General features: G+C 43.6%; 1 protein-coding gene and 1 pseudogene across 1 annotated transcript in view; both read left to right on the top strand.

Moving 5' to 3' along the window:
- The window catches only part of PAG3 (pregnancy-associated glycoprotein 3), a 928,325-nt gene that overhangs the window by 99,660 nt on the left and 802,551 nt on the right, over positions 1 to 26,114 (top strand).
- LOC101102769 (pregnancy-associated glycoprotein 1-like) lies at positions 746 to 25,898 on the top strand (annotated as a pseudogene).

Below are 26,114 nucleotides of genomic sequence, written 5' to 3'. Positions count from 1 at the left end.
ACTAGACTTCTAGCTCTCTTAAGATAAAGATTAATTTTGTCTTGATCAACTTTGACTTTGAAGCCTTTAACCCAGAACCTAGCACACAGTTCTTCTTTGTACAGCTGTTGGATGATATAAAACACTTGTGGATGCATATGACATTTATTCAATACTGGAACCATGCAATTGAAGTACTTCTCTGCCCTAAATCCTTGATGCAGCCTGGTATCATAGATGCTCCTGATGTCTGCCAATAGACCCACTACCTAAAGCCAGTTGTATGTCCCTGGGCTGTCCCTGAAGTCTTCACTTTGCCATTTGACAACTTATCATCTTAGCAATGTCCTCACCAGTGAAGACAAAAATGCATATCTCATGAGGTGGCTCGGAAGATGACATGAAACCACGTGTGTCAAGCATGGGCCTTAGTATCCATTTTCATGGTGTTCTTAGCAGTTATTTCTGCAAGTAGGCAAGATCCTCCGTCTTCTTAGATGTCCATGCAGATCAGTTTGATTTTCCACCCAAGCTTCAAGGAAGAGATTACAGTTCAATTCGCTGTATTCTGAAAAGCTTCAAAGTCCACTTGCCAAGGACACTGATGAAGGTAAAGATGTTATTGAGACGTCTGTGTGTGTGTGTGTGTGTGTGTGTTTCCAGATCTTTTAGTGGCCTAAAAAAGGGGAAAATTAGGGTAGGTCAGAACTTATGTAACTAGGGGCTCCCGGTCACCACTACATGCTAAGAACCTAAAGTACTCCCTGAGTACTTGGAGCCAGGAAAGAAGCATGAAGTGGCTTGTGCTCCTCGGACTGGTGGCCTTCTCAGAGTGCATAGTCAAGTAAGTAGGGGACTATATGTCACATCATATTCATTTCTCAGATTTTTCTTTTCATCTGATTATTCTTCCAGCCATCAGGTTTAGAAGGGAATGGGATATTTCCCTAAGAGTCTTAAAGTTCAACTCTTCCTTATTGATAAGTAACTTGCTATAGGAACTGTGGATACCAAGGTTTTGGTGTAGATTTGGGTTTCACAAATCTTGGGGTCCTGTCATGTCATGACCTATTGAAAATGCAACTCCTTGCAACTGTTCAGTGCACAGTCTATGCAGATGTTGATGTGGTCCTGAGGAATAGCACTTTTCTACATTTTATTCAACATGTCCTCTTTTCCCCCTGTCTACTTCAATGTGTATATGCCTATGTCTGCATCTCTATATCACTGTCATTTATCTCTCCATCTCTTTGGAAGTGACTGGGAGTATATTTCTCTTTGTGTTTTTTGCTGTTAATTTTTCATTTGACGTGGCCTTCCTACTCAAGCCTCTGAATTTCCCTTACTTATTCCCTATATCTAGGATTCTTCTTTCAACTCTCTCTTCTCTTTTAACTTGGAGGAAGATACCCAGTTTTATATACACTGTTTTATATCTGACAAGCAGTGTGACCACAGCCAACTCAGAAACCTCTTGCATTTCAATTTTTTCCCTTGTAAAAGAGGATAAGAGTCCCCCTTCTACCTCCTTCCTTGAGGTTCTCTGAGAAGGAATGAGCGGGATGGCAACAGCAATGCTAATGGCCATCATTACTGACACTTCCTATTTAACAGGTACCTTATATCCATCACTTCACTTATACCCAAGATATTCTATTTGGAGGGTTTATATTGTTACATCCCACCATTTTGCCGAAGGGGAGACTGAGACACTACATGGTCATATATCTTACCCAAATTGCAGAACAGAACCTGTATTTAAATCTATGCCTTTACCATGGTATATGCATAAAATTCTGATAATAATGTGCCTCATAAAAATGATTAGAAAACACACAGGGCCATTACAATGACAGTTATACCTTAACACTGACAACTAATTGTGGCATCTTCTTTGTTTTCTTTGTCAAATGCTTGGTGAAAGAATACCTCTAAGGAGAGTGAAGACCGTGAGAAAAACCCTCAGTGGAAAAAAACATACTGAGCAATTTCTTGAAGGAGTTTGGTAACAGACTGTCCCAGATTTCTTTCCGTGGCTCGAATTTGACAATTCACCCGCTGAGAAACAGCCTAGATGTGAGTATTTGGGAGCATGGTGCTCCACAGCGCCCCCTCGTGCTCTAGACTAGCATGGGGCTCATCTGGAGGTGTCAGGTGGGATGTTGGGGTTGGGGTTCCTGCAGGAGGCAGAGACACTGGAAAACAGGGACCCTAACCAGAGGAGAAGGCACTCTCATCCTCAACTGTTGGTCTTTGTGACTGGGCCTGGCAATAACCAGGTGGCAGGTAAATATCCATTTCTGTGTCAAACATGTGTCATTAATTTAAGGGTGATTGTTCCTTCTGAACTAAGTGAGCACCTCAGTTACAGATGAAGAGTGAACCATCACTGATCAAAAGGTAGAACCAACTGCAAAGCAATTGTAAATCCCTAGGTAGAGGAATTCAGTTTTCACAGATGTAACAACGACAGCAGAAAAAAGATACTGAACCTGTATTCTGTGTATGGCCATAAGAATTTAACACAGTGCTTATTGTTTTTAGATTAGAAAAGGGCTTATTTTGTCTTCAAGAATGCCCATGCCAGCCTGAGAGATAGGCAAAGAGTAAATACATGTCAAATGAAAGGGTCACCTGTGTGGAGTTGATTGGATGTGGTCTGAGTTTAGAGGGAATGGCTGATTTGATCAAATAGGACCTCCTGGAGAAAGGGGTGCTAAGGCTTGGTTTGAAGAGACTACATAGCTTCTCAAACAAAGGCACAAAGACTTCCCTGGGTGTCCAGTGGTCTTGGAGGCCCAGTGATTATGCCTCTGGGTTTCCCAGGCAAGAGGTACCACTTCAACGCCTGGTCATGGAGTCAATATCCTGCATACAATGAAGCACAGGAAAAATATATCAAACGCAGATATGTCTGTGACCAAAGTCTGTGAGCAGCACGGTGGTTAGAAAGTGATCTAAAGATATATGTGACACCCAGAGGGAGACATCAGTGTGGGAACAGAGGGTAACCAGTTCTGCGCTAACCCACTCCCTCCTTCTCCCTTTAGCTGGTCTACGTGAGTAACATCACCATTGGAACACCCCCTCAGGAATTCTAGGTTGTCTTTGACACAGGCTCATCTGGCTTGTGGGTGCTCTCCATCGTTTGCAACTGTACATCCTCTTGAGAGTACAGACACCCCCTACCCGAACTATCCTTCACTTGCCCTGCCACCCTGTTTTCCACTCTTGCATCTGATGACACTCATTTCTTGTGTCTGCAGCTACACAAGTTAGGTTCAGACATTATCAGTCTTCCACCTTCCAGCTTATCAATAAGACCTTCAGCATCACCTATGGATCTGGGAGAATGAAAGGAGTTGTTCATGACACAGTTCGGGTAACAGTGTAACAAATGCTGAGTCACGACTGGCTATTTAGTGATCACTGCTTGCAAAACAGATGCAGGACCATCTGGCAGGACCCTTCCTAGCCTAACTTCCATAGATATTGGCCATCTTATCCACAGGATCATGTCTGCAGGGAGGCAGTACCTGTGGTGACACACAAGCAAACAAATTAGCTAACCCAGAGAGTGGCTTGTGGTGTGGACTTGCAGCTCCTCTACCCATGAGCAAGCAGTTCAAGTTTCATTTAGCTGGGAGCGAGAAGAATGGATAAAAGCACCCACTTTTATATTCACAGACTGTTCCAGCCACTTTCAGCTGATAACTGGTTTAAATCTGCAACAATCCCACCAAGCAGTTACTCTGATTAGTTCATGAGACATATGAGGAAACTGAGGTGCAGACAGCAAGGGCCTTGCTGAGGGCACACATGTGGTAAAAGATGAAGTTAGGCTGGCTTTTCAGGACTGAAGTTGCTGTGGGGTGTTTGGGGACAGGATAAAACTGATCTAGGGACCCTGGGGCCAGTCAAGGGCTTCAAGAGCAGGAAACTGGAGGCCTGAGAAGTCAAGGAGCCTGATAAATGAGTCCTCCTCTAGAGGACCCTTGAGAGTTAATAAACCTATGGCCTGCCTCCCCCCAAATACTGAAGTAGTTCCCCTATCTATCTTTCTCTCTCATACACACTCACAGAAATATACACGTATCCCCATAAGTGAATTCCTCAAGCAGTAATTTCATAGAATCCTGCAAGTAAGATTGTGTTTTCAGCTTCTGTCTTCCTGGACAGATGCAGAATCTACAGTACATTACAGAAAATGCAGTCCATTCCTGTCATTAGGTCACAGTGATGCCAAAGAGAAGGCTATCTTGCTCTCGATTGTTTTGTCCATAAGGTGGCACCAATGGGACCTGGCCTGATTCTTGGTTGCCCCACCTGTACAGAAACCACGAGGCCAATTTGACTCACTCAGGTGTTGTTTTTCAGAGGGACAGATGTTTTTTAAGATTCACAGCCCCTCTCAAATGGAACCCAAATTCCCCTTCCACCTTGCTCTAACCGTCTGTGGGAAACCAAAGACAGAGCCCAGCCTCAATTCTTCTCTGAGGATCTAATGGCAATGCACCCCAGCCCAGTCCTAGCCCCACTTCAGGTATCTGTAAGTGGGAACACTCTTCTCTCCCACAGATTGGGGACCTTGTAAGTATTGACCAGCCATTCGGTCTAAGCGTGGCAGAATACGAGTTTGTGCACAAAACTTTTGATGGCATTATGGGCTTAACTACCCCAACATATCCTTCTCTAGAGCCATCCCCATCTTTGACAAGCTGAAGAATCTAGGTGCCATTTCTGAGCCTGTTTTTGTCTTCTACTTGAGCAAGTAAGTCCGAGATGGACAATTCCTTTCTCCAACTTAGCTGTAATACCCTTTCAGTTGCACAAAAATTATAGAACAATTGATAAACAAGTATCCTGAGAGATAATCTAACCAAGGATAATCTGACCACAGGGCCCTACATGGCTTCACCACTGGCTTTTATAAATAAAATTTTATTGGAACACAATCCGACTGCTGGGCTCAAGACCAGTAACTTGGTCTAGGGGGGTGAGTTATGAAGGAGGTTAATGGAAGGCAACAGGAAACAAGTTGGAGGAAAAAGAAATACAATGTGCTTATGAATTTGATAAGGAAGGAAGGAGAAGGATGATGGATATCTTTCCTTCCTCATTAGCATTCTACTGGGAGCCCAGGACCAGCTAACCAAATTGTGGAGTGACTGAGAAGTGAAAGTGTGGGGCACAAAAGTGTGGGACCCCTTGTTCAAGAAATATTAGGCATTTCAAGACAGGGAGAGCAGAGGTGGGGTCCATTTTGAATTTGGGGCCCTTTGGACAATGGAGGTCACAGGCCAGTGGAGCCAACTCTGGGTGACCTGTACCCACACCCTTAAAACTCCAAGGCCCTGATTTTCCTGAAAAAATGGCAAAGTGGACAAGGGGAAAGCGAAAACATTTCAGCACCCTGTCCTCTGAGGGTGCTGAGCACTCAGGTCGCTGGAGGTCCAGGGCGTCTTTAGAAGACATAGTGGTTGGAGCTCAGAAAAGTGATTCAGCTTCTAACTTCCTCTGTGCCACTCATGAGACAATAACAGACCTCATTCTGGATCTCAATCTCTCCTAGACACTGTTTCTGTATCTGTTCATGGGGACCTTATTAGGGCCTTGATGGATGGACAAGCACAGCTCTCAGTGCTGTTTTTACTGTCCTCTAAGGATCCCCCCCTCACTTCTCTCTACAGAGATGAGCGGGAGGGCAGTGTGGTGATATTTGGTGGGGTGGACCACTGCTACTACAAGAGAGAGCTCAACTGGGTACCATTGGTCCAAGTGGGTGACTGGACTGTACACGTAGACTGGTAAGCCTCTCCCTCTGAGCGTCAGCCCAGTGATGCTCCCACTATAGTACACAGACACAGGCAGACACACAAGAATACATTCTCAGACACACAGTCACACAGACATATACACCACCTTCAACGACACAGAAAGACATACAAACACTTGGAGACACACAAGCAGACACTTATAAACCTACACAGAGACACATAAAAACAGGCATAGCTAGTCAGAGACACACAAGCACTCACAGAAACACATACAAACACACATACAAAGAAACACACAAGCACATAGATACACAAACAACCCATGGGTTCATAATCCCCAGGCCTTCTGAGCAAGACTCTGACCAGGGTCCTAAAAGGGTCCATAGAGGTCTGTGCAGCTGGGAGAGAGCTGCACCCACTGCACTTTGAGGTGGGGAGCATGGTTAGAGGACTCTACTGTGTGGTGAACCGAGGACCGTGGAGAATTTCTCCAGCCTGGACAGAGTTATGATTAGATGACCAGCAGTCCAGGGTTACCTAGGACATAGGAAGTTCTCAGTACAGATAAATGTCTGTAAAAACAGGGAAAGTCCTGAGCAAATGGGAAAAACTGGTCTCCTTAGGGTGCAGCTACCCAGCAGTGGAGACAGGTTGGCTGCATTCTTAAGATATGGAAGCAACTAATAAAAAAGGCAGCCCGTGTTCAAGGGCACACAGTGAGGCGGGGGCTATAACAGAGAATCAGGAAGGTGGGATCCAGAAGTGACCTGAGGGCAAGAGACATAACTGATAGGATTCCGTGTGATACCCTCAGACAAAAGCTGACCTCTCCTTTGCAGTTTGTGTGGGCTAGTCATGTATTTCCTGGCCAGGGTCTCAGGGTCTTATCTGGTTGTAGGAGCAGTGCTGGGAGATACCCTCTCCCAGGGGAGCCCCTCTCTTGCCCTGCTATGAGAATCTGTTGCCCCTGCGAATCTCCATCTTCACTCTGTGTGAGACCCGTTATTTGTTCCCCACAAGATACAGCTCTCTGGAGGTTTCTTATTGTTTTCTCAGTCTTCATTCACTCATTGAACAGACAAGCATTGGGCATCCACTGTGTGCCAGGCACTTTAGGGAGGCAAGGAGAATAAAACTCGCCCCCACATCTAAGAAGGTAGATGTACATGAAGTGACTTGCCCACATAGTGAACTGTGAGTTTGGTACATGTTAGGCATGAGGAGGAGAAGGCAATGACAACCCACTCCAGTACTTTGCCTGGGAAATACCAGGGACAGCGGAGCCTGGTGGGCTGCCCTCTATGAGGTCACACAGAGTAGGACATGACTGAAGTGAGTTAGCAGCAGCATCAGTAGCAGTCATGGGGTAGGATCTACAGACAGTGACCAAGACAGGAGAGTGATAAACTCCGGGAGAAAGACTTCCCAAAAACAATACAATTAAGGTGGAATCTGGAAGATGAGAAGAAATTTGCTAGTCAAAGTGGAGTGGAGTCTTCTAGGAAGGAAGACCAGCTTGTATCAAGGTAAAAAACATACTGGTGTATTCAAGTACTGCATTTGAGGATGTCAAGAAAGGTGCTGTGTCGAGAGCAAAGGAAAAGAGGGAAAGAGATGAAGGGCTCTTTAGAAGACAGTCAGGAAGGGGCAACTCTGAGGAGACTCAGAGTGACCTTGACACCCACTTTCTTCCATTGTTTCTTAGCATCACCATGAAAAGAGAGGTTATTGCTTGTTCTGACGACTGCACGGCCATGGTGGGCACTGGTGCATCACATATCCAAGGCCCAGGAAGACTGGTCGATAACATACAGAAGCTCATTGGTGCCACACCTCAGGGTTCCAAGGTGAAGGGTCACGCCCCAGGGTCACTCCCAGTCTCCACAAACAACAAAGATCTCCAAGGCCAACCTCTCACCCTCTCTCTCTAACAGCACTATGTTTCATGTACTGCAGTCAATACTCTGCCCTCTATTATCTTCACCATCAATAGCATCAACTACCCATTGCCACCTCAAGCCTAGATACTCAAGGTTAGGGGACAATACTGAGAGTTGGTTCTCAAACTGAAGTTTGCAGGAACCCTTGGGCTGCTGCTGGGAGGAGGGCACCCTCTGGAGGCCATGTCACACCATTGCAGATGCTGCTGAGCCCAGTGGCTGGGCCAGTGCCTTCACAAAACCAAACACTTGAGAGTAAAAGGCCGTGTGGAACACTGATCTTCCTGAAATATGTGGAGAGGCCACACCATATGGCATATTGGGAGTCAGGGAGAGGGGAACACTAAGGTCGTCAGTCCCCAAAGAGCTTCAATTCAATCGGAACCCTTAGGTTCATGAACATGAAATTCAGCTCTAGCAGCCCCAGAAATAGGCCATGTAACAAGGAGAATGGCTGGGGAGAGTCCCAGTGTGATGTCCCAGGACAAGTTAACAGTCTGCCTTCCCTTCTGTAGATTTTTCTGCTTTGAATGATCACGTGGTCAGCCTAGTTCTCGCCTGCATCTTCCCCTTGCTCTGGACAGGTTCCTCCTTTGTCAGTTGGGGTACCCACCCCCTCTGTGGGGAGGTTGGATAATAAGGTGAATAAAGGGTGCACAGTGACTGCTCATCCCCAGCACAGGGGAGAGGCTTCATGCCAGCTCCCTGAGAGGGTTCAGAGCAGGCTGATGGACTCAAAGGAGGCTTTGAGGAAGAGGAGGAGTTTCAGAAATTCTAAAATGACAAACTCATTGAGCTATTTTGAGGGTTGCTTTGTTCTAGGCAAAAGTGCACTGGATTCTATGCAAATGGCATCCAAGGTGGTCTGCATTAAGGCACTGAGGACTTACTAGGGCTGATGAGGGCTACGGATTGACCAGTGGGGATGGGGAACCAGAGTACGTTACCCACCCAAGCCTGGAGTGTTGGCCGAAGGAGGCTTCTCAGAGTTCCTGAGTTAAGTTTTCAAGAAAGTGTTGTGGTCACTGCTCTATTTAAGATGGATAACCAACAATGAGTTACTGTGTAGCACAGGGAACTCCACTCAGTTTTATGACAGCCAGGATGGGAGGAGTGTCTTTGGGACCAGGATACCTGGATATATATGGTTGAGTCCGTTTACTGTCCACCAGAAACTCAGAATATTGTTAATCAGCTATACTCCAATACAAAATAAAATGTTTTAATAAAGCCCAGATTGTGGGGATGCAGGGGAGAACCAGAATTCTCTGCAGAGAAAACAAGGAGCAGGAGTCAGAAGGAAAGAAACAGGGAGTGAGGGGAACTACGGACACACTTGTTCTTTTCTAAATAATTATATTGAAGTGTGGCTAATCTTCAGTGTTGCATTAAGTTCTCCTGCACTACAATGTGACTCAGTTATACAAGTAAAAATATATATATTTTTTATTTTTTTTCATGTGGTTTAACACTAAGCATTGAATATATTTCCTTACGCTCTACAGTAGGACTGTGTTGTTTTTCATTCCTCTGTTTCCCCACCTCCCAGTCCTCCACTCACCACACCCTTCCTCATGACAACCTGATGTCTTGGCCCTCTTTGGTTTTGGATGAACTCTCATATCCCGTGCTGCTGAGAAAACCCCTTGTTACTTACCCAAAGAGGGAAATAAAACAAAGAATTGTGCTAGGCAGGGTTGGATATTGGGGGGAGTCACCAGTAAGGGCTAATGCTTACTGCTGTGTGTCTCTGACTCCCCCATGATTCTAGAGTCCGCTGCTATTCCATCTTTAAAGAGAAAATTGTGAGGAGATCTATAGAGACCTGGTTCCTGGGTGACATCTTCCTGAGGCTGTATTTCTCAGTCTTTGATCACAGAAATGACAGGATTGGCCTGGCACTGTCAGTGTAAATGCTTGAAGTGCTTCAGGAATCAGTAAGGCCATTCCTAACATACACTCACTCACACTTTGGGCACTCCTGCCCAGGATGATGGTGAAGTGTATTTGGTGTTCTGTACACCCTATTCTCAGTAAAAAATAAAGTGTTTCACTCTTAATGGTGCTGAAACAAATGGGTGACTCTGTTTGTGTCAGGGAGTGAAGTTTGTGTCTAGAACCAAGTCTGAATCAAAACTGAGACGATCCCTACTACAACTGGCTTCAAGGAACAGAGAGACTCATTGAAATGATTCTGGGAATCCAGGATACAAGATTCAGAACAAATATGAAGATCTCAGTGACTGGAACCAAAAAATCATAAGTCATCAATTCTCTCTTACCCTCGCTATTTCCCTTTGGTCTGCTTTGATGGTCTTAGGCAGGCAACTATTTTCCTTAAGGCTTCTACACCTGGTGAGGGAGTTCAAGCTACCTGCCCTAGGGATTTCAATCCTGAAGGCATCTCCTAGTAAGGAAAAATGATTGCAGACATCAGAGTTCAAGGGTGTTCTCTGAATCACCCACCTCAGTTCACATGTACAACACTAGATCAGCCATCCTGGAAGGGACATGGGGTCTTATGACTGGCTTTGCATGGTCTTTGTCCCTGACCCAGCAGGACACATGATTGACAATTTACTCCAGAACTACATGACTGAAGCTGGGGAGAGACAGCACCAAGGATGCTGGCTGGCAGATTGTCTACACCCTGGAAGAGTTTGTGATGACCCACCACCTCCTCATTCAGAGGAATTATAAGGGGTAATGAAATAGACTATTTGTCCCATCTCAGATGAACTTATCACTGGGCTTCTCCTCCAGGGGAGTTTGGGTGAGGTGCTTCATGCAGAGCTGGTTCCCTCTTTTTCCCACACCCCAGTCACCAGGTCTCTGCCACATATGCCTGCTCTGTCTTTTCCAGTCCTACTTGGTAAGTGGTGGCCCCAGGGGATCCCTGAGCCATCCCTCTACTCCAGGACCCAGAATTCCCCTTCCTTGGCCTCCAGTGCTGCTGGGGAGAATGCAACGCATGTATCGGGGGACCCAGGGTACACAGAGCCTTCAGCCTTTCTGAGCTTCCTCCAGGGGTGGAGCTACAAACTATTTGCTTGGAGCTGCCATGGTTAGACTCTTTTGCACTGGAAGCATCCATTCTTTCCACCCGGAGGCCCTCAGTAGAAGTCAGCTGAGTCAGCAGGGATCACATGTTGGTTTCCTTTCAGATTGACTGGTTTGATCTCCTTGTTGTATAAGGGACTCAAGAATCTTCACAAGCACCACAGTTCTAAAGCTCAATTCTTCAGCATTCATGCTTTCTTATGGTCCATATCACACATCTGTACATGATTACTGGAAAAATCATAGCTTTGACACTAAAGACCTCTGTAGTAAAGTGAGTCTCTACTTTTTAATACACTGTGCAGGTTTATCGCAGCATTTCTTCCTTCAAAGAAGCAAGTATCTTTTAATTTTTTGGCTGCAGTCAAGGTCCATTATGGTTTTGGAGCCCAAGAAAATGAAATCTGCCACTGTTTCCACATTTCCCTCATCTATATGCCATGATGTGATGGGACAGGATGCTATGAATGTTGAATATATGTTTGTGAAGAGTTTTGTGAATGTTGAGTTTTAAGCCAATTTTTGCATCTCCTCTCCTCACCAACAGGCTCTTTAGTTCTTCTTTGCTTTCTGCCATTAAGGCAGTGTCACCTTCATATCTGTGGATGTTGATATTTCTCCCAGCAATCTTTATTCTAGCTTGGGATTTATGCAGTCCAGCATATTGCATGATGTAACCTGTATAGAAGTTAAATAGCCAGAGTGAGAATGTACACCTTGTCAGGCTGCTTTCCCAGTTTAAAATCTTTCAGTTGTTCCGTGTCTGATTCTAACTGCTGCTTTTTGAGCTACATACAGACATTTCAGGAGACAGGTAAGGTGATCTGGTACTCCCATTTCCTTAAGAATTTTCCAAAGTTTGTTGTGGTCCTTTATGTGAAAGGCTTTAGCATAATCAGTGAAGCAGATGAAAATGTTTTCTGGGATTCCCTTGCTTTCTCTATGATCCAATGGATGTTGCCGATTTAATCTCTGGTTCCTCAAACCAGTTTGTACATCTGTAAGTTCTCAGTTCACATAGAGTTGAAACTTAGCTTGAAGGATATTGAGTATTACCTCACTAGCAAGTGGGATGAGCACAATTGCATGATAGGTTGAACATTCTTTGGAATTGCCTTCCTTTTGGATTGGAGTGAAAATTGACCTCTCCCAGCACTGTGGCTACTGCTGTGTTTTCCAAATTTGCTGACATATTGAATACAGCACTTTTACAGCCTCATTCTTTAGGATTTTTAAATAGCTCAGCTGAAATTCCATCACCTCACCTATCATTGTTTGTAGTGATGCTTCTTAAGGCCCACTTGACTTCTTACTCCAGTATATGTAGCTTTACATGAGTGACACAGACGTCATCCCTATCCCAGTCTTTATGACCGTTTTTGTACAGTTCTTCTGTGCAGTCTTGCCACCTCTTCTTAATTTCATCTGCTTCTGTTAGGTCTTTGACTTTTATGTCCTTTATTGTGCCCATCCTTGCATGAAGTGTTCCTCTGGTAGCTCCAATTTTCCTGAAGCGATGTATACTCTTTACAATTCTATTATTTTCCTCTAGTTCTTGCAGTGTTCACTTATGAAGACTTTCTTATATCCCCTTGCTACTCTCTGGAAGTCTGCATTCCAATGAGGACATCTTTGCCTTTCTCCTTTGCCTTTCACTTCTCTTATTTTCTCAGCTGTTTTTAAGGCCTCCTCAGGCAACCCCTTTTCCTTCTCCTATTTGTTTTTCTTGGGGAAGGTTTTGGTGACCACCTCCCGTACAATGTTACAGACCTCCATCCATAGATACTCAGGCCTCCAGACCTAATCCCTTGAATCTATTTTTCATCTCCACTAAAATCATACAGGATTTGATTTAGGTCATAGCTGAATGTTCTAATGGTTTTCCTTACTTTCTTCAATTAAAGCCTGTATACTGCTTGCTTCTGCCTAAGCATTGTTGCCGTATCACCACCCACTACTTCCAGTGGGTGTGGAGCAAAAACACATAATTTGAGGACTGGTACCCTGGGTTTGTGCTTGGCTTTTCACGTGCTTAGCTATGTGACTTTGATCAAGTCCCTTAACCAAAGTTTTCTCATCTGGTCAATGGGCATGATGATGATAATTCCATCTCTAAATGCATGTGTGCCTGCTAAGAAGAGGTGGCCCTGAGAGGACTTACTTGGTTCCTGAGTCTGGAAAAAGTATGAATTATCCTGCTACCTGGGGAGATGGAAATCTTCTGTTTAGAGGGTATGGCTGCCATCCCCAAGGCTAAATATTGATTGAACCCAAATGACATCTAACTCTGAACCTGACCCAGAACTCTGACTGAGCCAATGCTTCTGTTTTCTGGGCCCCCAAAAGAGCTAATCATTACTGGTTCAGATTGCTCCCTTCCCAGGCTTACCAGTCAGCCTTTTCTTGTCAACTACTTCTATTCTGAAATCACACTGCAAGGAGAGCTGTAAGCCTTTTGGTCTTTTTTCAGTTTCCCACTTCTCCAGCATAGCAAGAACTAGCTGTTATGGCTGCTTGTCATAGCAACAGCTATGGCAACCTGTATAGTCCAATCTCAGCCTCTTAAATGTAACTGTCCCCATTTGGCCCCTCATGTTTAAATTCCCTACAGTTGCCTTAGAAACCTTCCTATGCTTGCTGTTTAACGACCAAATATTTGTGGAGTTGATCTAGTTTTCTTTCCCAAAGTTTATTCCAATCATGCAATGAAGTAACCAGACATTTAGTCATCTAATTACCGACAGGAATTGACAAAAGCAAACCACCCATCCATTTCTTGCTTGCTCCCAAACAACTTTGAAGTGATCTTCTGAAACAATGTGATACATTGGCATGTACACTCCAGAATGGACACTTTTTCTGGATCCATTTTCCACCTAGTGCCAGATGTGTACCACAAACTTCACCCTCCAGCAACCGGTCACCTGGTGTTTGCAGATTCAGACCACTCCAGATCCCTTCAACTTCTCTCAGTAAAATCTAGAGAACAAACTCAGTCAAAGCTCTCTCTCCTGCATAAAAGAGATTTCTGTTTATGTTTTTGTTTTTTTCTTTTTTTTTGAAAACAATTTTTGGTAACATATTCAAAATCTTGTGCTCTTTGCCTTGGATTCAAGGATCTGCACCAGAGAATGGGAAGCCTCCTCTTCCAATGAAATATTTTTCCGCTCTAACCAGGACCAGACCCTTCACTGGACCCTGTGTCCTCATTGGTATTGTTCAGATGCTAAGCCATGTCTTACCCTTTCTGATTACATGTTCGGCAACAAAACAGGCCTCCCTGTCTTTCACTATTTTGTGGAGTTTCCTCAAGCTCATGTCCTTTGAGTAGGTAATGCCATCTCAAAATCTCATCCTTTATTCCCTCTCCTTCTGCCCACAATCTTTCCCAGCATCAGGGTCTCTTCCAAAGAGCTGGGACTTGACATCATTGGCCTAAGTGTTGGAGCTTCATCTTCATCATCAATCCTTCCGTTGAATATTGCTCTACCACTTCCAAAATAAAACTCATGTTTCCAATCACCTAACAATATTGAACATTGATAAAGTTTAATAGAAGTGGGATCTAGTCCTCTGGGAAATCTCAGCACTGCCTCCCTGGCTTTCTCTTTCCTTTCTTTCCACCTGGCATTGAATTACTTCCCTACAGCTTCTCCAGCTTGAAATGGCCTGCTGACCCAAAATTGTCAGCTATCCAGGAATTGTTCCTTCCTCCTTCCTTAAAGACTTCTGCCTGCTCCCTGATTGTCCTCTGTACATCAGTTAAGTTCTATCTTTCAGTCATGTCCAACTCTTTGCTATATCATGGGGTGCAGCATGCCAGGCTTCCTTGTCCATCACCAATTCACAGAACTTGCTCAAACTCATGTTTTTCAAGTTCATGATGCCACCCAACAATTTTGTCTTCTATCTTCCCCTTTGCCTCCTGCCTTTAATCTTTCCTAGAATCAGACTCTTTTATAATGAATCATTTCTACTCATCATTTGGCCAAAGTAATGGAGATTCAGCTTCAGCATCACTCCTTCCAATGAATATTCAGGACTGATTTCCTTTAAGAGGGATTGGTTGGATCTCCTTACAGTCCATGGGACTCTCAGCAGTCTTGTTCAGTACACAGCTCAAAAAGCATCAATTATTTGATGCTCAGTTTTCTTTATGGTCCAAACTCACATCCACTCAACTTTTGGAAAAACCATAGCTTTGACTCTACAAATCTTTGCTGGTAAAGTAATGTTTATGCTTTTTAGTATTCTGTCAAGGTTTTCCATATTTTTTCTTCTGAGGACCAAGTGTTTTTATTTTGTTTTTGTTTGTTTGTTTTCACAGCTTTAGTCACTATCTGCAGTTATCTTGGAGCCCACAGAAATAAACTCTGTCACTGCTTACATTGTTTCTCCATCTATTTGCCATGAAATAAAGGAACTGGATGCAGTGACCTTCGTTTTTTGATCTGTTCTTTTCATTATAGGGGACTAGAATGCAAAAGTAGGAAGTCAAGAAACACCTGGAGTAACAGGCAAATTTAGCCTTGGAATGCGGGATGAAGCAGGGCAAAGACTAATAGAGTTTTGCCAAGAAAATGCACTGGCCATAGCAAACACCCTCTTCCAACAACACAAGAGAAAACTCTACACATGGACATCACCAGATGGTCAACACCGAAATCAGATTGATTATATTCTATGCAGCCAAAGATGGAGAAGTTCTATACAGTCAACAAAAACAAGACCAGGAGCTGACTGTGGCTCAGATCATGAACTCCTTATTGCCAAATTCAGACAGAAAATGAATAAAGTAGAGAAAACCACTAGACCATTCAGGTATGACCTAAATCAAATCTCTTATGATTATACAGTGGAAGTGAGAAATAGATTTAATGGCCTAGATCTGATTGAGTGCTTGATGAACTATGGAGTGAGGTTCATGACATTGTACTGGAGACAGGGATCAAGACCATCCCCATGGAAAAGAAATGCAAAAAAGCAAAATGGCTGTCTGGGAAGGCCTTACAAATAGCTGTGAAAAGAAGAGAGGTGAAAAGTCAAGGAGAAAAGGAAAGTTATAAGCATCTGAATGCAGAGTTTCAAAGAAGACATAAGAAAGCGTTCTTCAGCGATCAGTGCAAAGAAATAGAGGAAAAGAACAGAATGGGAAAGACTAGAGATCTCTTCAAGAAAACTAGAGATACCAAGGGAACATTTCATGCAAATACGGCCTCGATAAAGGACAGAAATGGTCTGGACCTAACAGAAGCAGAAGATATTAAGAAGAGGTGGCAAGAATACACGGAAGAACTGTACCAAAAAGATCTTCACGACCCAGATAATCATGATGATGTGATCACTAATCTAGAGCCAGGCATCTTGGAATGTGAAGTCAAGTGGGCCTTAGAAACCATCACTATGAACAAAGCTAGTGGAGGTGATGGAATTCCAGTTGAGCTGTTTCAAATCCTGAAAGATGAGGCTGTGAAAGTGCTGCACTCAATATGCCAGCATATTTGGAAAACTCAGCAGCGGCCACAGGACTTGGAAAGGTCAAAGAAAGGAAATGCAAAAGAATGCTCAAGCTACCACACAGTTGCATTCATCTCACATGCTAGTAAATTAATGCTCAAAATTCTCCAAGCCAGACTTCAGCAATACGTGAACCGTGAACTCCCTGATGTTCAAGCAGGTTTTAGAAAAGGTAGAGGAATCAGAGATCAAATTGCTAACATCCACTGAATCATGGAAAAAACAAGAGAGTTCCAGAAAAATCTATTTCTGCTTTATTGATTATGCCAAAGCCTTTGACTATGTGGATCACAATAAACTGTGGAAAATCCTGAAAGAGATGGAAATACCAGACCTCCTAACCTGCCTCTTGAGAAATCTGTATGCAGGTCAGGAAGCAACACTTAGAACTGGACATGGACCAACAGACTGGTTCCAAATAGGAAAAGGAGTGTGTCAAGGCTGTATATTGTCACCCTGCTTATTTAACTTCTATGCAGAGTACATCATGAGAAACGCTAGACTGGAAGAAACACAAGCTGGAATCAGAATTGCCGGGAGAAATATCAATAACCTCAGATATGCAGATGACACTACCTTATGGCAGAAATTGAAGAGGAACTAAAAAGCCTCTTAATGAAAGTGAAAGAGGAGAGTGAAAAAGTTGGCTTAAAACTCAACATGCAGAAAACGAAGATCATGGCATCCAGTCCCATCACTTCATGTAAATAGATGGGGAAACAGTGGAAACGGTGTCAGACTTTATTTTTTTGTTCTCCAAAATCACTGCAGATGGTGACTGCAGCCATGAAATTAAAAGACGCTTACTCCTTGGACGAAAAGTAATGACCAACCTAGATAGTATATTCAAATCAAAGACATTACTTTGCCGACTAAAGTCCGTCTAGTCAAGGCTACGGTTTTTCCTGTGGTCATGTATGGATGTGAGAGTTGGACTGTGAAGAAGGCTGAGCACCAAAGAATTGATGCTTTTGAACTGTGGTGTTGGAGAAGACTCTTGAGGCTCCCTTGGACTGCAAGGATATCCAGCCAGTCCATTCTGAGGGAGATCAACCCTGGGATTTCTTTGGAAGGAATGATACTAAAGCTGAAGCTCCAGTACTTTGGCCACCTCAGGAGAATAATGACTCATTGGAAAAGACTTGATTCTGGGAGGGATTGCGGGCAGGAGGAGAAGGGGCGATAGAGGATGAGATGGCTGGATGGCATCACTGACTCGATGGACATGAGTCTGAGTGAACTCTGGGAGATGATGATGGACAGGGAGGCCTGTCGTGGTGAGATTCATGGGGTCGCAAAGAGTCGGACACGACTGAGCGACTGAACTGAATTGAACTCAAACAACTTGAAAATAGAAGAGATAAATGAAAGAGCAGTTTTTTACATCCAATGTCAGACATCAGAGAATGGATTCCTGAGGCGGGGAGCAAGCAAGGTGAGTTCTACAATTACCCCAACTCTAGAAATACTTTCCAACACATGCATGGAAGGACAATCTAGGCAGAGACAAATGGTCTCCAAAGAAGAAAGATTTGAGACTCTAGATAGTTAGAGTTCACAGGAGAGAGCTACACACAGAGTACTGTGCGAGTGTACAGGTGATACCCTTCCAGTTTAGAGCAGAGAGTTGATAGTACTGGTCAGGATTATAGGGAACAATCCTTGGGTCTCAAACTGCGCCAACTCTAATAGTGTCCCCACCCACCAGCATGGAAATTACTCATAATTCCTATGACATCAGTATGGCCGTGAAGACAATACTGCCTTACTAGTGGGGAATAGTAAACCTGGTCTAAAGGCAGGTCTTATATCAGCTAAAAAATCTGAACAGCAAGCCTTCAAAAAATACAATTGTTTCCAAGAAATTAACAGTGTTTGCAAACAGTGCCAGGAATAGTTTATGAAAATTAAGAATACCCAGCATCCAAAGGGTAAAAACTGCCATATCCAATATCCAACTTAAAATTTCCATATGAATTGTGAAAATATTTGTCTTAGGTCAATCAAAATATTGTAAGGTAATACTCCATTGTGTATATGTAATGCAGCTATCTTATCCATTCATCTGCTGATGGACATCTCAGCCATTAAAAAGAAAACATTTGAATTAGTTCTAATGAGGTGGATGAAACTGGAGCCTATTATACAGAGTGAAGTAAGCCAGAAAGAAAAACACCAATACACGTGTTCCAGTGCACCAGCCCCAAACATCCAGTATCATGCATCGAACTTGGACTGGTGATTCCTTTCATATATGATATTATACATGCTCAATGTCATTCTCCCAAATCATCCCACCCTTTCCCTCTCCCACAGAGTCCAAAAGCCTATTCTATATATCTCTGTCTCTTTTGCTGTCTCGCATACAGGGTTATCATTACCATCTTTCTAAATTCCATATATATGTGTTAGTATACTTATTGGTGTTTTTTCTTTCTGGCTTACTTCACTCTGTATAATAGGCTCCAATTTCATCCACCTCATTAGAACCGATTCAAATGAATTCTTCTTAATTGCTGAGTAAAACTCCATTGTTCATATATACCACAGTTTTCTTATTCATTCATCTGCTGATGGACATCTAAGTTGCTTATACCTGTGGCAGCTTCATGTTGATGTATGGCAAAACCAATACAGTATTGTAAACTCATTAACCTCCAATTAAAATAAATTTATATTAAAAGATAATAAATAAATTAGCCTTAGATCATCTGAAAAGAAAAACAAACAAACAAAAAAACACCAATAGAGTATACTAAGGCATATATATGGAATTTAGAAAGATGGTAGCTATAATCCTGTATGCGAGACAGCAAAAGAGACACAGATATATAGAACAGTCTTTTGGACTCTGTGGGAGAGGTAGAGGGTGGGATGATTTGGGAGAATGGCATTGAAAAATGTATAATATCATATAGGAAATGAATCACCAGTCCAGGTTTGATGCAGGATACAGGATGCTTGGGGCTGGTGCACTGGAATGACCCAGAGGGATGATACAGGGAGGGAGTTGTGAGGGGGGTTCAGGATGGGGAAGACATGTACATCGTGGTGTATTCATGTTGAGGTATGGCTAAACCAATACAATATTGTAAAGTAATTAGCCTCCAACTAAAATAAATAAATTTCTTTCTTTCTTTTTTTTTTTCTTAAAGGCAGTATTGTACACGTTAAAAGGATAAACTCTGGTGTTGTGCTGCCCTAGCACATATTGAGGCTTGCCACTCCCTAGGTGAGGGCCTTTGGATAGGTTATTTAACCTCTCTGAACTTCAGTTTCCTGACCAGAATGTGGAGAACAATAGAGTGTATCCATTATCATTCCTTATTTATTTCCTTAGCATTTAAACTAAAAAAAAAAAAAAACCTAATATAAAATATTGTAAAGTAATTATCCTCTAAATAAGATAAATATATAAATTTAAAAAGAAAAAAAATACAATGCGTAAAGAAGCAATAAAATATCCATAATGAGGGAAACATCAATTAGTAAAAACACAGTTAAAGTATACATTACATAATTAGAAGGGAAGGACATTAAAATGCTTCCTAGAATAATAATCTTTATAGTCATAAGGCTGAAGAATATTGAGTATGTTAAATACAGACATGGAAAATAGGAATGAAAACACTGTGGGAAAAAAAATAATTGTGCATCACAAAGATTTGAAACAACTTTAAGAACACTGAACAATCCTGGGCTCAAGACCAGTAACATGATCTAAGGGGGTGAGCGAGGAGGAAGTTTAATGGAAGGCAACAGAAAAGAAGTTGAAGGAAAAGGCATTAGGATTTGCTTATGAATTTGATAAGGAAGAAAGGAGAAGGATGATGGATATTTTTCCTTCCTCGTTAGTATTGTACTAGGAGCCCAAGACCAGCTACCCAATTTGTAGGAGCCAGTGAGAAATGAAAGTGCGGGACACAAAAGTGTGGGACACCTTGTTCAAGAAATATTAGGCATTTCAAGACAGGGAGAGCAGAGGTGGGGTCCCTTCTGAGTGTGGGGCCCCTTCTGAGTGTGGGGCCCTTTGGACAGTAGAGTTCACAGGCCAGTGGAGCCAATGCTGTGTGAACTGAACCCACACCCTTAGAACACCCAGGCCTTGATTTTTCTGAAAAATGACAAGGTGGACAAGGAGAAACCAAAACACTTCAGTACCATGTCCTCTGAGGGTGTCTGAGCACTCAGGTTGCTGGAGGTCCAGGGTGTCTTCAGAAGACATAGTGGGTGGAGCCCAGCCAAGTGATTCAGCTTCTAACTTCTTCTGTGCCACTCAATAGCCAGTAACAGACCTCAGTCTGGAACTCAATCTCTCCTAGACTCGATTTCTGCATCTGTACATGGGGGTCTTATTAGGGCCTTGATGGGTGGACAAGCACAGCTCTCAGACAGTCCTGTTGTTACTGTCCTCCAAGGATCCCCCCCCACCCTCTTCTCTCTACAGAAATGAGTGGGAGGGCAGTGTAGTGATGTTTGGTGGGGTGGACCACCACTACTATGAGGGAGAGTTCAACTGGATACCATTGATCGAAGCAGGTGACTGGAGTGTACACATGGACCGGCAAGCCTCTCTCTCTGAAGGACAACCCAAGTAACGCTCCCAATACTGTACATGGACACAGGCAGACACACACAAATGCATTCTCAGACATATAGTCACACAGACATATACACAACCCACAACGACACAGACAGACACGCAGACACATAGAAACACGTGAGCAGACACATATAAACCTACACAGAGACACATATAAACATGCATAGTTAGTCGGAGACACATAAGCACACAAAGAGACACATAGAAATACACATACAAACAAACACACAAGCACATAGATGCACAAACAACCCATGCATTCATAATCCCCAGGCCTTCTGAGCAAGGCTCTGACCAGGGTCCTAAAAGAGTCCAGAGAAGTCTGTGCAGCTGGGAGAGAGCTGCATCCACTGCCCTTTGAGGTGGGGAGCATGTTTAGAGGACTCTACAGTGGAGTGAATAGAGAATCAGGGAGAATTTCACCAGCCTGAACAGAGTTATGGTAAGATGACTGACTGTCCAGGGCTACCTAGGACATAGGAGGTTCTCAGTACAGATAAATGTCATTTTCAAAACAGGGACAATCCTGAGAAAATGGGAAAAACTGATCTACTTAGGGAGAAGCTACCTAGCAGTGGAGATTGGCTGCAGTCTTAAGATGTGAAAGCAACTAATAAAAAGGTCACCACATGTTCTTCGGCACACAGTGGGACAGGGGCTATAAAACAGAGTCAGGAAGGTGGGATCCAGGAGTGAACTGAGGACAAGAGGCATAATTGATAGGATTCTGTGTGATGCCCTCAGACAAAAGCTAACCTATCCTTTGGAGTTTCTTTGGGATAGTCATGTATTTCCTGGCCAGGGTCTCAGGGTCTGAACTGGTTGTAGGAGCAGTGCTAGGAGACACCCTCTCCCAGAGGAGCTCACCTCTCCCCCTACTATGAGAATCTGTTACCCCTGTGAATCTCCATCTTCACCCTGTGTGAGACCTATTATCTGTTCCCCATCAGATGCAGCTCTCTGGATGTTTCTTATTATTTTTTCAGTCTTCATTCACTCGTTGAACAGACAAGCATTGGGAGTCCACTGTGTTCTAGGCACTTTAGGGAACCAAGGAGAATAAAACTCACCCTCACATCTAAGAAGGCAGATGTACATGAAGTGACTTGCCCGCATAGTGAATTGTGACTTTGGTACATGCTAGACATGAGGAGGAGAAGACAATGACAACCCACTCCAGTAATTTGCCTGGAAAATCCCAGGAACTGCAGAGCCTGGTGGGCTCTACTCTATGAGGTCACACAGAGTCAGACACTACTGAAGTGAGTTAGCAGCAGCAGCAGAAGCAGCAGCAGCAGCAGCAGAAGACATGAGGAAGGGTCTACAAAGAGTGACCAAGATAGGAGACTAATAAACACCGAGGGAAAGACTTCCCAAAAACAATACAATTAAGGTGGAATCTGGAAGATGAGAAGAAATTTGCTAGTCAAAGTGGAGTAGAATCTTCTAGAAAGGAAGACCAGCTTGTGTCAAGGTAGAAAAGATCCTTGTGTATTCAAGTACTGCATTTAAGGATGTCAATAAAGGTGCAGTGTCAAGAGTAAAGGAAAGGAGGGCAAGAGACAGTCTGGAAGGGGGCAACTCTGGGGAAATGCCCACTTTCTTCCACTGTCTCTCAGCATCTTCATGAACAGAAATGTTATTGCTTGTTCTGATGGCTGCTAGGCCTTTGTGGACACCGGGACATCAGATATAATGGGTCCAAGAAAACTGGTCAATAACATCCAGAAGCTCATCGGCGCCAGGCCACGGGGTTCTGAAGTGAAGAGTCATGCCCCAGGATTACTCCCAGTCTCCACACAAAACAAGGATCTCCAGGGCCAACCTCTCTCCCTCTCTGTCTAACAGCACTATGTTTCATGTTCTGTGGTCAATACCCTGCCCTCTATTATCTTCACCATCAATAGCATCAACTACCCAGTGCCAGGTCGAGCCTACATCCTCAAGGTGAGGGGACAATACTGAGAGTTGGTTCTCAAACTGGAGCTTGCAGGAACCCTTGGGCTGCTGCTGGGAGGAGGGCGCCCTTTGGAGGCCATGCAACACCATTATAGATGCTGCTGAGGCCTGTGCTTGGGCTCCCACAAAACCAATCACTTGAGAAGTAAGGGCTCTGTGGGACACTGATCTTCCTGAAATAAATGTGGATATGCACAACTTTATGGCATGGTGGGAGTAACAAGGAGAGAGGAACACTAAGGTCTTCAGTCTTCAAAGAGCTTCAATTCAATCTGAACCCATAGGTGCATGAACATGAAATTCAGTTCTAGCAGTCCCTGAAACAGGCCACGTTACAAGGAAAATGGCTGGGAACAGTCCCAGTATGATGACCCAGCATAAGTTAACAGTCTCTGTTCCCTTCTCAAAGTTTTCCTGGTTTGGATGATAAATTACATGGTCAGCCTAGTTCTAGGCTGCATCTTCCCACTGTTCCAGCAAGGCGCCTCCATTGTGAGCTGAGGTACCAGACCCCTCTGTGAGGAGGTTGGATACTAAGGTGAATAAAGGGTGCAGAGAGACTGCTGAGCCCCGACATAGGGTGGAGGCTTCATGTCAGCTCCCTGCGAGAGTTCAGAGCAGGCTGATGGGCTCAAAGAAGACTTTGAGGAAGAGAGGGAATTTCAGGAATTCTAAAACCACAAACTCATTGAACCATATGGAGGGTTGCTTGGTTCTAGGCAAAACTGCAGTGGATTCCATGCAAATAGCATCTCAAGGTGTTCTGCACTGGGACACTGGGGACTTCCTAGGGGTGATGAGGGATACAGACTGACCAGTGGGGATGAGGAACCAGAGTACGTTACCCACCCAAGCCTGGAATGGCCAAAGAGGGTGATTGTGGGCCAAAGGAGGCTTCCCAGAGTTCCTGAGTTAAGTCGTGTTGTGGGCATTGCTCTATTTAAGATGGATAACCAACAACGACGTACTTTGTAGCACAGGGAACTCCGCTCAGTTATATGACAGCCTGGATTGAAGGGGTGTCCTTGGGACCAGGATACCTTGATACATATGGTTGAGTCCCTTTACTGTCCACCTGAAACTCAGAATATTGTTAATCAGCTATACTCCAATACAAAATAAAGTTTTTAAATAAAGTATGGATTGTGAGGGCACAGGAGGAGAATCAACATTCTCTGCAGAGAAAACAAGGAGTAGGAGTCAGAAGAAAAGAAACAGGGAGTGATGGGAACTATGGACTCTCTTGTTCTTTTATAAATAATTATATTGAAGTGTGGCTAATTGCTGGGAGCCAGCATGAGGAATCCCGCCCATGACAAGGTCATGAGGAAGGAAGCCTGACAAAACGCAAAGACGTGATTAGGCTTCAGGAGTTCCCCAAAAACCAAAAATCTGCCAGCTTTTGCACTCTGCTCTTCTGATATTCTCTGGAAAAAGTCAAATCAGGGCTTTAGTCTTCTGCATTTGAAAGGGATGTTTCAGTTAACCCCCCTCTGATAGCTCTCTAGTTTGCCTGACAGGTCCCCCAGACCTCTTACAGCTTGTGAATTGCTTACAGCCCTCCAACCACGAGAGGCACAAAGATTAAAGCATCTTAAAGATACAGAGGCTTTTCTAAAGAGCTAAAAATCATATTGGTGACGGGTTTTCACTGTTGACTCAATGATTGCCACCAGGCCTCCATATTCTTTGTCCCTTAGGCACCTGGGAGGATGTTAATCAATGTAAATGGGATATGGAAAAAGATATATAATAGTTTTGATGTTAGCAAAACTAGACTTGTGAGTTAATTACTTTTCTCTTTGTTATATATCACTGCACTCCTCTTGTGTCCTTGCTATGTAAGAATGTAATTTTATTTAGTGCTTTCTGAGAGTGGCACCAGACTTTGGGAAGATCAACACAAATAAGTCTTCCGGTTGACAAACCCTTATCAGAAAAAAGGCTGTAAAATGTTAATTGGCCCTTTTGGCCAGAAGATGATGTAAATTACCTAAGACTTGTGTATACAACTAGGTATGCAGAGTGAAAAGCCTGGTTTTGATAAGAGTCTGGGCTGCTAACACTGCATAACTTTGTGTTTCCCATTGATCTCTATGTATAACCAAAAAGTATAAAAGGCCCTCTGAACAATAGAGGACGGGCCAGTCACTGGACTGGTTTCCCCCATGTCTCCTCTCTAATTTCTGGCTGAATTCCCATCTGGGGTGTGGAGGCTCACCATGTATACTTACTTGTCACAGCTTTTAAGATTCACATGAAGGGGAGCCCAAGGCAGGGCACCCCCGATATTCAAGAGGATGCCAGTGGCCTAATGTAGATCGTGCAAGCTCCTTGTCTGGAACTTTATTGGCTTCCTACATAAACCAAGTTATTCAGCTTTCTTTCTTCACTTAATTTTCCTACTACACTATTTCTTCCTAATCTAATCCTATATTTCTAATTAAATGAATAAAATAAGTTTCTCCTTGCCTACGCCATCCATGCTTCGAATTTCCCTGGATCCACCAGGGCTGGACCCCGGCAGCTAATCTTCAGTGTTTCATTAAGTTCTGCCGCACAACAATGTGACTCAGTTATACAGATAAAACATATTTTTTCTTGTTATTTTTCATGTGATTTATGGCTGAATATTGAATATATTTCCTTATGCTCTACAGTAAGACTTTGCTGTTTTTCTTTCCTCTGTTTCCCCAACTCCCACTCCTCCTCTCACCACACCCTTCCTCATGACAACCTCGTGTCTTGGCCCTCTTTGATTTTGGATGAACTCTGCATTCCCTGCTACTGAGAAAACCCCTTGATACTTAACAAAAGAGGGAAATAAAGCAAAGAATAGTGCTGGGTCCGGATATTGGGGGAAGTCACCGGTAAGGGCTCATGCTGACTGGTGTGTGTCTCTGACACCCCCAGGATTCTAGAGGCCGCTGCTATACCACCTTTAGAGGGAACCAATCGAGTTCATCTACAGAGATCTGGTTCTTGGGTGATGTCTTCCTGAGGGTGTATTTCTCGGTCTTTGATCGAGGAAATGACTAACTTGGCCTGGCACTGGCAGTGTAAATGCTTGGAGTGGTTCAGGAATCAGTAAGGACGCTCCTAACACACACTCAGTCACATTTCGGGCACTGCTCCCCAGGATGCTGGTGAACTGTATTTCGTGGTCTGTACACCCTATTCTCAGTAAAGAATAAAGAGTTTCACTCTTAATGGTGCTAAAACAAATGGTTGCCTCTGTTTGTGTCTGGGAATGAAGGATCTAGAACCATGTCTGAATCA

The sequence above is a fragment of the Ovis aries genome, unplaced genomic scaffold (genome assembly GCF_016772045.2).
Source record: "Ovis aries strain OAR_USU_Benz2616 breed Rambouillet unplaced genomic scaffold, ARS-UI_Ramb_v3.0 scaffold_87, whole genome shotgun sequence".
NCBI lineage: Eukaryota > Metazoa > Chordata > Mammalia > Artiodactyla > Bovidae > Ovis > Ovis aries.
Note: the sequence above shows the minus strand (reverse complement) of the source record. Positions and strands in the feature narration are given on the sequence as shown.